Source organism: Rattus norvegicus, chromosome 9 (genome assembly GCF_021556685.1).
Source record: "Rattus norvegicus strain SHRSP/BbbUtx chromosome 9, alternate assembly SHRSP_T2T, whole genome shotgun sequence".
NCBI classification, from domain to species: Eukaryota; Metazoa; Chordata; class Mammalia; order Rodentia; family Muridae; genus Rattus; species Rattus norvegicus.
Genome location: NC_141542.1, coordinates 1,086,268 through 1,101,165, shown reverse-complemented (window position 1 = coordinate 1,101,165; position 14,898 = coordinate 1,086,268). Strand labels below are relative to the sequence as shown.

Below are 14,898 nucleotides of genomic sequence, written 5' to 3'. Positions count from 1 at the left end.
ATACATGCGTATACTATTGGGAACCTACTGAATTCACCATGGTACTTAAACACCGTCCCGAACAATTCACTTATTACTACTGAGGCCTATTGGAAACTAACTGAATACACAAAGTTACTCAGAATCGGCTCTGTCAATTTTGATAAATCTTTAAAAGTACACATATTACAAGAGCCTGCTACTGGGAACTAACTGAATTCACAAAGAAACAGTTTTTCAGGTCGTTAAAACGTTGCTCTATCTTGAAAAACAAGTTATTACATGCGAGTCCTATTGGGCACCTACTGAATTCACCATGATAATTAGATTCCGTTCCTTAAAATGTTGCTATATATTGAAAAGCACACTCATACAAGCATGTCCCATTGGGAACTCACTGAATTCGACTAGAAATTTTGATTCCATTCGTGAAAATTTTTCTATATCCTGAAAAGTCCACTTATTTCTAGTGCGGCCTATTGGGAACTAACCGAATTCACCAAGTTACTGAGATACGGCTTACCAAATTTTGATAAATCTTTAAAAGTACACATATTACAAGAGGCTGCTACTGCGAACTTCTGAATTCTCAAAGAAACAGTGTTTAGGTTCGTTAAAAACGTTGCTCTATCTTGAATAACTAGCATATTACATGCGAATCCTATTGGGACCCTAATGAACTCACGATGATACTTAGATTCCCTTCCTTGAAATGTTGCTATATATTGAAAAGCACACTTATGCAAGCATGTCCCATTGGGAACTTACTGAATTCGCCTAAAAATTCTGATTCCATTCATAAAAATTTTTCTATATCCCGAACAGTCCACTTATTACTACTGCGGCCTATTGGGAACTAAACGTTTTACCGATTGACTCAGATACGGCTCAGGAAATTTTGATAAATCTTTGAAAGTACACATATTACAAGAGCAGGATACTGGGAACTAACTCTCTTCACAAAGAAACAGTGTTTAAGTTCGTTAAAACGTTGCTCTATCATGAACAACATGCCTATTACATGCGAATCCTATTGGGAACCTACTGAATTCACCATGATACTTACATTCCGTTCTTTGAAATATTGCTCTATATTGAAAAGCAAACTCATACAAGCATGTATCATTGGGAACTCACTGAATTCGCCTAGAAATTTTGATTCCATTCGTGAAATTTTTTCTATATCCCGAACAGTCCACTTATTACTTGCGGCCTATTGGTAACTAACCGAGTTCACCATGTTACTCAGATTTGGCTCACCAAATTTTGATAAATCGTTAAAAGTACACATATTACAAAGGCAGGCTACTGGGAACAAACTGATTTCACAAACAAACAGTGTTTCACTTCGTTAAAACGTTGCTCTATCTTGAATAACAAGCCTATTACATGTGAATCCTATTGGGAACCTACGGAATTGACCATAATACTTAGATTCCGTTCCTTAAAATGTTGCTCTATATTGAAAAGCAAACTCATACAAGCATGTCCCATTGGGAACTCACTGAATTCGCCTAGATATTTTGATTCCCTTCGTGAAATTTTTTCTATATCCCGGACAGTCCACTTATTACAACTGTGGCCTATTGGGAACTAACCGAATTCACCATGTTACTCAGAATCGGCTGACCAATTTTTGATAAATCTTTAAAAGTACACATATTACAAGAGCCTGCTACTGGGAACTAACTGAATTCACAAAGAAACAGTGTTTCATTTCATTAAAACGTTGCTCTATCTTGAATAACAAGCTTACTGCATGCGATTCCTATTTGGAACCTACTGAATTCACCATTATACTTAGATTCCGTTCCTTAAGTTGTTGCTCTATATTGAAAAGCAAACTCATACAAGCATGTCCCTTTGGGAACTCACTGAAATCGCATAGAAATTTTGATTCCATTCGTGAAAACTTTTCGATATCCCGAACAGTCCACTTATTCCTTTTAGGCCTATTGGGGACTAACTGAATTCACCAAGTTACTGAGATTCGGCTGACCACATTTTGATAAATCTTTAAAAGTACACATATTACAAGAGCCTGCTCCTGGGAAGTAACTGAATTCACAAAGAAACAGTGTTTCAGTTCGTTAAAACGTTGCTCTATCTTAAATAACAAGCTTATTCAATGCGAATCCTATTGGGAACCTACTGAATTCACCATGATACTTAGATTCCGTTCCTTAAAATGTTGCATTATTTTGAAAATCACACTTATGCAAACATGTTCCATTGGAACTCACTGAATTCACCTAGAAATTCTGATTCCATTCATGAATATTTTTCTATATTCCGAACAGTCCACTAATTACTACTGCCGCCTATTTGGAACTAACTGAATTCACAAAGTTAGTCAGATTCGGCTCACCAAATTTTGATAAATCTTTAAAAGTACACATATTACAAGAACAGGCTACTGGGAACTAACTGAATCCACAAAGAAACAGTGTTTCTGTTCGTTCAATCTATGCTCTATCTTTAATAACAAGCTTATTACATGCTAATCCTACTGGGAACCTACTGAATTAACCATGATACTTAGATTCCATTCCTTAAAATGTTGCTCTATATTTAGAGGCACACTCATACAAGCATGCCCATGGGGAACTCACTGAATTCGCCTAGAAATTTTGATTCCATTCGTGTAAATTTTTCTATAAGCCGAACAATCCACTTATTCCACTTAGGCCTATTGGGGACTAACTGAATTCACCAAGTTACAGAGATTCGGCTCACCAAATTTTGATAAATCTTTAAAAGTTCACATATTACAAGAGCCTGCTACTGGGAACTAACTGAATTCACAAAGAAACAGTTTTTCAGTTCATTAAAACGTTGCTCTATCTTGAAAAACAAGCTTATTACATGCGAATCCTATTGGGAACCTCCTGAATTCACCATGATACTTAGATTCCGTTCCTTAAAATGTTGCTACATATTGAAAAGCGCACTCATACAAGCATGTCCCATTGGGAGCTCACTGAATTCGCCTAGAAATTTTGATTCCATTCTTGAAAATATTTCTATATCCCGAACAGTCTATTCATTACTACTGCGGACTATTGGGCACTAACCGATTTTTCTACGTTATTGAGATTCTGCTCAGCGAATTTTGATTAATCTTTAAAAGTACACATATTACAAGAGCAGGCTACTGGGAACTAACTGAATCCACAAAGAAACAGTGTTTCAGTTCGTTCAAACGTTGCCCTATCTAGAATAACAAGCTTATTACATGAAAATCCTACAGGGAACCTACTGAATTCACCATGATACTTAGATTCCATTCCTTAGAATGTTGCTCTATATTTAGGGGCACACTCATACAAGCATGTCCCATGGGGAACTCACTGAATTCGCCTAGAAATTCTGATTCCATTCATGAAAATTTTTTTATATTCCAAACAGTCCACTTATTACTACTGCCGCCTATTGGGAACTAACCGAATTCACAAAGTTACTCAGATTCGGCTAACCAAATTTTGAAAAATCTTTAAAAGTACACATATTACAAGAGCCTGCTACTAGGAACTAACTGAATTCACAAAGAAACAGTGTTTCAGTTTGTCAAAACGTTGCTCTATCATGATAACAGGCTTATTACATGCGAATCCTACTGGGAACCTACTGAATTCACCATGATACTTAGAATCCTTTCCTTAAAATGTTGCTATATATTGAAAAGCAGACTTATACAAGCATGTAACATTGGGAACTCACTGAATTCGCATAGAAATACTGATTCCATTTGTGAAAATTTTTCTATATCCCGAACTGTCCACTTAATACTACTGCGGCCTACTGGGAATTAACCGAATTCACCAAGTAACTCAAATTCGGCTCAGGAAATTTTTATAAATCTTGAAAAGTACACATATTACAAGAGCCTGCTACTGGGAACTAACTGAATTCACAATGAAGGAGTGTTTCAGTTCGGTAAAACGTTGCTCTATCATGAATAACAAGCTCATTACATGCGAATCCTTTTGGGAACCTACTGAATTCACCATGATACTTAGATTCTGTTCCTTAAAATGTTGCTATACATTGAAAAGCACACTCATACAAGCATGTCCCATTGGGAACTCACAGAATTCGCCTAGAAATTTTTATTCAATTCCTGAAAATTTTTCTACATCCCGAACAGTCTATTTATTACTACTGCGGCCTATTGGGCATAACCGATTTTTCCACGTTATTGAGATTCGGCTCAGCAAATTTTGATTAATCGTTAAGAGTACACATATTACAAGATCCTGCTAAAGGGAACTAACTGAATTCACACGAAACAGTGTTTCAGTCGTTAAAACGTTGCTCTATCTTGAATAACAAGCTTATTACATGCGAATCCTATTGGGCACCTACTGAATTCACCATGATACTTAGATTCCGTTCCTTAAAATGTTGCTATATATTGAAAAGCACACTCATACAAGCATGTCCCATTGGGAACTCACTGAATTCACCTAGTAATTCTGACTCCATTCATGAAAATTCTTCTATATCGAACAGTCCACTTATTACTACTGCCGCCTATTGGAAACTAACCGAATTCACAAATTTACTCAGATTCGGCTTACCAAATTTTGATAAATCTTTAAAAGTACACATATTACCAGAGCCTGCTACTGGGAACTAACTGAATTCACACAGAAACAGTGTTTCAGTTCGTTAAAACGTTGCTCTACCTTGAATAACAAGCTTATTACATCCGAATCCTATTGGGAACCTAGTGAATTCACAATGATACTTACATCCTTTCTTTAAATGTTGCTTTATATTGAAAGGCACACTCATACCAGCATGTCCCATTGGGAACTCACTGAATTCGACTTGAAATTTTGATTCCATTCGTGAAAATTTTTCTATATCCCGAACAGTCCACTTACTATTGCGGTCTATTGGGAACTAACAGAATTCACCAAGTTACTGAGATTCGAGTCACCAAATTTTGATAAATCTTTAAATAACACATATTACAAGAGCCTGCTACTGGGAACTAACTGAATTCACAAAGGAACAGTTTTTCAGGTCGTTAAAACGTTGCTCTATCTTGAAAAACAAGCTTATTACATGCGAGTCCTATGGGGCACCTACTGAATTCACCATGATAATTAGATTCCCTTCCTTCAAATGTTGCTATATATTGAAAAGCACACTCATACAAGCATGTCCCATTGGGAACTCACTGAATTCGCCTAGAAATTTTGATTCCATTCGTGAAAATTTTTCTATATCCCGAACTGTCCACTTATTTCTAGTGCGGCCTATTGGGAACTAACCGAATTCACCAATTTACTGATATACGGCTTACCAAATTTTGATAAATCTTTAAAAGTACACATAATACAAGAGCCTGCTACTGCGAACTTCTGAATTCTCAAAGAAACAGTGTTTAGGTTCGTTAAAAACTTTGCTCTATCTTGAATAACAAGCATATTACATGCGAATCCTATTGGGACCCTAATGAACTCACGATGATACTTAGATTCCCTTCCTTGAAATGTTGCTATATATTGAAAAGCACACTCATACAAGCATGTCCCATTGGGAACTCACTGAATCGCATAGAAATTTTGATTCCATTCGTGAAAAATTTTCTATATCCCGAACAGTCCACTTATTACTACTGCGGCCTATTGGGAACTAACCGAATTCACCAAGTTACTGAGATTCGGCTCACCAAATTTTCATAAATCTTTAAAAGTACACACGTTACAAGAGCCTGCTACTGGTAACTAACTGAGTTCACAAAGAAACAGTGTTTCACAGTCATACAAGCATGTCCCATCATGTCTGTGTACCTAGTTCTATAAGAGAAGACATAATCTGCAACCTTGGAGTCCCTGTCATCAGAGGCTCTGTCTGCTGTAAAGAGGAAGCAGGAAAGCTTGTGGTATTAGTGATCAAAAATAGATCAGGACCTTCTGTCCTATTATTAACGGAAGTCTCTGTCTTAACAAGATCATTCTCAGAATCAAAGAAAAAATAAAGAAAAAACTGCTGACAACAATCTTTCCCATGACCCAGATGCCCATCAGCTTAGAGCCAAGTTTGTAGCAGGGGGCAAGTCCAGGTGCACATCTTCTTGGAGTCTGCCGCACGCAAGCAGGGGGCTTAACCGCGTGTGGTGCGAACCCTCGAACCGGCTCCCACTCAGGCGTCATGTCTGCCCCGGAGCTCGGTTATCTCTGCTGTAGGAGCGGCAGTTCCTCTTTTTTTATTTTTTAAAAGCACCAAATTGAGATCTGCTTGAACCTGGGCAATGGAATCTGTAAAGCATCGGAATATAATTGGGAAGATCATTAGTACAACAACAAGTAGTAAAATCCCAACTCCAATAAAAATAAAATATTGTGTCTAATCGATTGGATTTAATGATTTAACTCCATTCGCAAAGGATCTTGCCAATCCAGAGAGGTCCACTGCATCTACATGTGGCTTATTCATTTTTGTGATTAAGGACGTCAATTCTTGAATATTATAAGAAATGTTATCATCATCCCATATGTCTAGCAAATATGTTTTGGTCCTTTCTCATTTTTCTGTAGCATTATAAGGTAAAGGAGTCACACAAATAAAATCATAATTAGCGTGACAGCGTGTGGCCATCCTAGTCTTAATGTTTGTAACATCTCGTCCTAATTCTAATACTACCTCTTCTAGGGCATTTAATCTAGTTTCTAATTTCAAATCTATAATCTTCTGTTCTGATAATGTAAGGGTAATATTCTTATGGAGATCATTAACAAAAGTGGCAATCTGCATTTCCTTAACCAAAGCAGTAGTAGAAACAGCAAAAGAAGTAACAATAGCTATCAAAGCGGTTATACCTAGAATTAAGGCTGTTACAAATCTTTTTGCCCTAATCAAACCCGTAGCATACCTAATAGTCTGGATGGCAGAATCATCAAACCATGGCTCATCTCCCAAGTCTACCGGTAACAAAACATAAGGAGGTATCCTGACAATCAATATAACAGATCCCGATACAGTGGAATCAATGCAATTAATCAGCTTGCATGATGTACACTTAATACTAAAAATAGATTCAACCTTATCTATGCTAATCAATTGTGGCAATCCTACTAATATTGCATAGGGATAGGTAACACAAGCAGAAACTGAAACAGCATCATAATCAGCAGCTCCTGTTTTCTTCAGCAAAAGTTTCTCACTAGAAGCAACCAGTCGGAACAGTTCTGGATGTTCTATCAGTGGTTTGTTCTGTCTATCAGGGAGGTCTCTGTGGAGTGGCTCCCAGAACCATGTCGGTTCTACCCACCCCGCATCATACCATCTTTTGATCAGTTTTCCAACTGGAGGCACATAGTTCCCATAAGGTTTTGAGTTGGAGGAGAGATAATTGCTCTGATCTTTATCAGGTGAGGACATGGAGAAGTCCCAGAGAAGTCTAGCAGCGCCTAAGGGAGAGAATCATACCCCATTGTCAGGGAAGGCACATGGAAGCCAGCGCGGGAAAGCATTCTCATCTCCCTCCCAAAGGGCGTCCTTTTTAAATGCTGTTTTGTAATGGGGGTAGCGCGGCGGAAGATTCTTTACTGTGGTATAATATTGTCTTTTTTCTTCTTTATCGCTCACGGTGGTCATTCACAGTTCCCACATACGCCGCCCATTGCCCTTTCCATCTGGTTCGATATTGTCCAAGGTGGGGGTATCTCTGTTAAACACCCTTTTTCCCACTTGAAAACAGCCCACTGGCACCGAAGGGGAGAAAGAGAAGCAAATTGGCAGAGAATCGGACTTTCCCTCAAAATCTACATAACCCGAGCTGTTCTTTAGAAGGTGAAAGTCAGGCAATCCCCCTATCACTAATGTTTGATTGGTTAAAACCTTGATGTGATCCAACACCTCCCACCCTACAGGATGTAATATGGGTGGCTTTGGTAAGTAAGCCCAAAACTTTCCCCTAAAGCTGTGGGCGCACTCATGACTGTAAGCATAGCCACAAACAGCAAGGTTGTCGTTTCCGGGGCATGTGTAGCCTTCAATACTTCCTTTGCCTGAGCTGTCAGGGTTTTAAGCTGTGTCCACGTCGGCGTCTGGCGTGTTTTTGTTTTTGGCTCTAGGCGAGTCGCCTTGATCTTTTTGGCCAGGTTCCGCATTATCTGGCGGTTCGGCCTCTTTCGGCGTGGGGGACGGATGTCCGTTTCCTTTGCCTGGCCTGATGAGTCTGTCTGGGACCCAAATTGGTGATTCGGCATCCTGTGGGAAAACACAAGCATAGCCTCGTCCAGAGGCAATTAGCACATCTGGCCCCTTCCATAGGCCAGTTAATTGGTCTTTCCATCTGACCAGGGGTTTAGGAGCACTCTCCTTCTCCGCCCAATGTCTTTCGGTGGCTGTAAGCCCCTGGTTATCTGTATTTACATGATTCAAAACGAATAGGGAATGGCTAAGCAATTGATGGGGAGTTGTATACTTACCTGTTGACCTTAACTTTTGAATCTGTGCTTTAATATTCTAATGTATACGTTCCACAATGCCTTGCCCTTGTGGGTTGTATGGAATTCCTGTGACATGGGCTATGTTCCACTGTTGATAAAAATGCTCTAAGGTTTTTGGCACATAGGCAGGTGCATTGTCAGTCTTTATTTTCTTCGGGATACCCATGTAAGAGAAACTCTGCACCAGGTGTTGTATTACATCTTTCACTGCCTCTCCCGTTCTGGCAGAGGCAAACACCATGTGTGAGTAGGTGTCCACTGTGACATGGACATAACTCAATTTTCCAAACTCTGATATGTGAGTCACATCCATTTGCCATAAAATGTGAGGTTTTAATCCTCGTGGATTAACTCCCATCTTTAATGTATGTCCCCAATCTGGACAATGAGGACAAGATTTAATTATTTTTCTTGCCTGTTCACGAGGAACTTGAAAATGATATCTAAGTGTAGTAGCATTTTGATGATGTAGATCATGACTCTTTTAGCTGTCTCTACAGCCTGTATGATTTTTGTTAGTGAATCTGTTAAAGCATTTCCTTGGGCTATAGGACCTGGAAGCCCCGAGGGGCCCCTCACGTGCCCTATAAAATATTTATTCTGTCTCTGTTGAATAGATTCTTGTAACTGTTTTAATTTGAGATAAATCTTGGTTCTCGGCGACAGGACTATCGACTCTATTTCCGGAAACAAGTTAAATATATATTTGGAGTCTGTGTAAAGGTTGAAAGCCTGTTTTACTTCTGTAAAAGCTATTAAGACTGTTTTAATTTCAGCCTGTTGAGCTGAATATCTTGAATTCTTCTTAATAATGGAGTCCCTATTTTGTATACACACCACTGATCGTCCATTTGAGGACCCATCAGTGATTATATTGATTCTATCTTCTAATGGAGTTTTAGAATATCCTCTAGGGAAAATCACCTCATTTTCTAATACAAAAGTTAAAACTGGGTCCTGAGGTAAATGGAAAATTATTTTCCCTGTAAAGCCAATTAAGGATATGATCCATTCATCATTTTTTTGTAATAATTGTTCTAGTTGAGCTTTATTATATGGGATGACAATAATATACACATCTCTTCTAAATAATTCCTTAGACCTGTGTCTTCCCTTGATAATCAATTGAGTGCATAGGGTATCATAAGAAACCAAACTTTATGTAAAATATGAGGTAAATGAATCCATTCCAATATCCCATTCTGCCACAGGCAGGCTGTGGGGGTATAATTAGTTTTTAGAATGTACAAGGACCACTCTTCAGCAGGATCCAAGCGTTGGACCCTTGTTAGAGTCAATTTTTCATTTACTTTGTTTAATGCCTCACAGGCCTCAATAGTCAATTGTCTGGTAGATATGGGGTTAGGATCTCCATTAAGTATCTCAAATAATGGTTTTAACTCTCCGGTAGTTATTTTCAAGTAGGGTCTGATCCAATTAATATTACCCAAAAGCTTTTGAAAATCATTTAACGTTCTTAGTCTATCATGTCTTATCTGTAACTTCTGATATGTTATATTATTATCTCTAATATTGGTACCTAAATACTTCAAATTATCATATTTCTGAATTTTCTCCTCAGAGACAATCAAGCCAAATTCCTCCAAAGCATTTACAAGGTCAAATAATTGTTGGTCCACTAAGGCCCTCTGAGGGTGGGCTATCAATATATCATCCATATAATGAATCATATAGGAATTTTTACATTTTTTCTTGACGGAAGAAATGGCCTGATCCACAAATTTTTGACATAATGTGGGACTATTTTTTATCCCCTGGGGGAGTACTTTTCACTGATATCGTTGATAGGGTCGTTGGTAATTTGAAGAAGAACACTAAAGGCAAATCTCTTACAATCTTTAGGATGTAACTTTATATTAAAGAAACAATCTTGTAGATCTATAATTATTACCTCCCAGTTCTTGGGGACTGCCACCGGGGATGGCAGTCCAGGCTGGAGGGCCCCCATGTCATGTATGGTGCTTTTAATTGCCCTTAGGTCTTGTAGTAATCTCCATTTACCTGATTTCTTCTTTATAACAAACACCGGAGTGTTCCATGGGCTATTGTTTTCCTCTATGTGTCCTAGCCTCAATTGTTCCTGGACTAACTCCTGTAAAGCCTGTAATTTTTCTTCTTTTAGGGGCCATTGATTGAGCCATACAGGCTGCTCAGATCTCCACGATATTTGATCTGCGAACAGGTTGTCCTCATTGGCCCCCATCAAAAATCCTGTTCTGTTGTGACCAATTTTACCTCCAAGTCTTTCATAATGTCTCTTCCCCAGGGGGTAAATGGTAATGTCGGTATGACATAAGACTGTATGTTACCTGTCTTGTTCTCATGTTCCCAAATCAGAGGCTCACTGCTTCTGGCTATTCCTGAGGCCATGTCTAAGCCCTGTAGGGAATTCTCTGTTTGATGGATGGCCCAATGAGAAGGCCAGTCTTTTCCTGAAATGCATGTCTAATCTGCCCCTGTGTCAAGAAGGCCTACAAACTTTCTACCATTAAGATAAATAGTGAGCATTGGCCTGCTTTCCTTGATTTCTTTGACCCAATGTATGTGGTCAGTAGATCCAAACTCTCCCAGTCCTCTTTCTGACTGGAGCACTGGATTGGGCAGCTTTAAATATGGCAAGAGTAATATCTGGGCGATACGCTCTCCTTGGTGTATGATGACTGTATGTTTGGTTGTTTTAACCATAATTTTTATTTCCCCTTGATAATCTGTATCTATGACTCCTGGAAGGACCTCTAGGCCCTTCTTATAGTTGGAACTTCTTCCTATAAAGAGCCCTGTAACTCCGTCAGGTAGAGTTCCCCTTACTGCTGTAGGGACTAAAACCGTCCCTTCTTCCATAGAAATGATGATATCGAACTTGGAAGAGAGATCTAAACCCGCGCTTCCGGGTGTAGCTCAGGAAGGTCATGAATAGTGAATGGAATGCCATCGGGGTTTAACTCCGAGGTTTGACCTTTATTTTTCTCTCTTTGTATGGGGCTGAGAGGCTGCCCCTCATCTAGTTTTTTGTTTCTTCTTCCTTTTTATCTGTAATCAAATTTCTATCCTTGTCATACTTTGATCTACACTCACTTTTCCAATGCCTGCCCTTCTTTTAGCGCGGGCACAGGCCAGGAGGGGGGCGTTTGCCCTCCCCTTGACCTCTTTTGTAATCTTTTTTTAAATGTCCCACTTCTCCACATGAGTAACAAGTGGGGCCAGAGTTGTCCCTAGCATTGTTTCCTCCATATGTTTATTTAACAAAGGCTGAGTATTTCTGTCCTCTCATGGCAGCAGCATAGTCCATCCCCTGTACCACTGTAGGAGAGGCATCTATGCAGGCCTTGACATAGTCCTGTATACTTCCCGTTTTTCTCACTGATCTTATAAGATCCTGGCATAGTGAATTAGCATTTTCCCATGCCAATTGCTTTAAGAGCATTTTAGCCCCTTCTCCTGGGGGCATCATTCTGTGGATAGCTTCCTCCAGTCTAGAGACAAAGGTCTCATAAGATTCCTCATTTCCTTGTTTTATTCCTGCCAAGACAGTCTTTTTTGACCCAGGAGGCGGGATTGCTCTCCAGGCCAAAACAGCGTTGGTAGTAACCTCTTTTAGGATAAACTTGGGTATTTTTACCTGAGAAGCAGGGGCAACAAATGCTCCTGTCCCCAGCATCATCTCTAAAGTTACCTCGGGCCCCCTTTTTCCTGAGGATTTTTGTACAGTTTCTTTGCTCTTGTCTTCATATTCTGTCCTCCAGAGGATATAATCCCCCGGGGAGAGAGTTGCTTTGGCAGTCTGGTGCCAGTCATGCGGAGTTAACCATTGGCTGGCCACCATGTCCACTATCTGTATAGTGTAGGGCGCCGAAGGCCCCATGGTTCGTATTGCAGCTTGTAATTCCTTTAATGTTTTTAGGGGTAATGGTTCTCATGTGGGGGAATCTTCATCATCACTGTCTCCTGTATAGACCACTGGGAAAACGAAGAAAGTGTCACCTTGCTCCCTAGCTTGAGCCATGGCCCCTGCGAAACCCACTGGAGGTAGTAGTTTTCTATGAGCGGCTGGTATTGGGCGTGCTTTAGGTCCCTTGGATCCCTTTTTCACTGTAAAGACCAGATCATCATCATGGTGATATCTAGCTGCCTCCTCTTCTAGATCATCCCAATCCCCTGGGGAGAGGTCATCGTCATCATCCAATCCCAAGAGGTTCATCTTTGAGGGGGTCTTTCTTAACAAGGGGTTTATTAGTTCCATAAGTCTTTTCCCTGACTTCCTTAACCTTAACTTCAGTAACATCATCATAAGGCAAATCATACACTGGTTCCTCAACATCCTTCTCTGATTGTGCCTCAGCTGATAACAAGATCAAATCCGACTGTTCTGCCAAGATTTCCCTCATCTGTAACCATATGGGATATTCCTGTTTAGGAATGGTTTCTTCTCCATGCTTAACGGTGTATCTTCTCATTTCTCTACCTACTTTCTTCTAATCTTCTAGATTAAAATCTCCCTTTTCTGGGAACCAGGGGGAAACCTTCATGAGGAATTGATAAAATTCCACAACACTACTTTCCTTGACTTTGAGGCCTCTTTCTGCTAAGAGACTCTGTAATACTGAGACAAAATTTTTTGTCCCTTTGAGCCCGTTCCTCCCATAATGAGTGACTCAGCCTCACCTACCTCTTCTCCATAGGCGGGACTGCAGTTCCCTTCGGTGAGTCCGTTCCGCTCCTGTAGTGATTCCAGTTCTAAAGCAAGAGGACATAAGAAAAACAGGAAAAGCACAAGAAGACAACAGCATGCACGTGTCCGGGGGTCCCTGTTCGGGCGCCAGCAGCCGCGGTCGGCAATCTTGGAGGTTCCAAGGATCCGCGGGGGGGCACCTGTTGAGGACACGCGTGGAGCGGAGACAGGATGGCGAACAGAGACACAGACACAGAGAGAGTGTGGTCAGCTGTTGTAACTTTACTGAGAGAGCATCAGACATTTATACACAATTTTCATTGTATAACAATCTTGGACCATGGCCAAGGACATTGGATTTTTCTGTAAAAAGGTATAGCTTGCTTTTTTTTTTAGACGAGCCGCAGTCAGCCAGCCTAGTCTAGTTCTCCGTTTGTCACATCAAGGAGGAAGTTTCGGGGGACCGCATGTCTGGCATATCTTACGCCATCATGTCTGTGTACCTAGTTCTATTGCTCTAGTTAACCCTTTGATTCCATCTTTGTTAGTCCTGTAGATGTACATCTAAGGCTTGGGGCAATAATATTGTATGTCCGATCCCTGTCTAAAGTATCTGATGATCTGTGACCTTACCTCCCATTTCTCTTCTTCTGAGAGCACACACCAAGGTGGACGGGCTCTTGTCAATATTTCTGACCAAGGCAGTGACAAATACCTGACCCTATATCCATCCTTAGTAACCCACCTATCAAAATTCAAATCATATTCTCCAGTATATGGTAATGGAGCATCCGTTGGTCGATGCACATATGGTCCCCTGTAAGTACCTGGTTGTCACCACCTGTTTCTATACTCTGTAAAATTTTCATAGCCGACCCAAATCTCAAGGAATCATTTCTCAACAGTTCTACCAACACCCTAATAGAAGAAGCATCACTATCCTTATAAGTATAATTCTTTGTTAAATCTTTGATTTCCTTATCTATAAGAGAGACATAATCTGCAACCTTGGAGTCCCTGTCATCAGAGGCTCTGTCTGCTGTAAAGAGGAAGCAGGAAAGCTTGTGGTATTAGTGATGAAAAATAGATCAGGACCTTCTGTCCTATTATTAAAGGAAGTCTCTGTGTTACCAAGATCATTCTCAGAATCAAACAAAGAAAAAATAAATAAAAACTGCTGACAACAATCTTTCCTATGACCCAGATGCCCATCAGCCCAGAGCCAAGTTTGTAGCAGGGGGCAAATCCAGGTGCACATCTTCTTGGAGTATACAACATGCAATCAGGGGGCTTAACCACGTGTGGTGCGAACCCTCAAACTGGCTCCCATTCAGTCGTCATGTCTGCCCCGGAGCTCCGTTAACTCTGCTGTAGGCGCGGCACACTGGGAACTCACTGAATTCGCCTAGATTTTGAATCCATTCGTGAAAACGTTTCTATATCCCGAACAGTCTACTTATTACTAATGTGGCCTATTGGGAACTAAGTGAACTTACAAAGTTCCTGAGATTCGGGACACCAAATTTTGATAAATCTTTAAAAGTTCACATATTACAAGAGCCTGCTACTGGGAACTAACTGAATTCACAAAGAAACAGTATTTCAGTTCGTTAAAACGTTGCTCCATTTTGAATAACAAGCTTATTACATGCGAAATCTATTGGGAATCTCCTGAATTCACCATAATACTTAGATTCCGTTCCTTAAAATGTTCCTATATATTGAAAAGCACACTCATACAATCATGTCCCATTGGGAACT

The 14,898-nt window shown here is 40.1% G+C and overlaps 1 pseudogene; it reads right to left on the bottom strand.

Moving 5' to 3' along the window:
- Positions 1-6,135: 6,135 nt before the first annotated feature.
- Positions 6,136-8,105, bottom strand: LOC148003223 (endogenous retrovirus group K member 19 Env polyprotein-like; annotated as a pseudogene).
- Between the last annotated feature and the right edge of the window lie 6,793 nt (positions 8,106-14,898).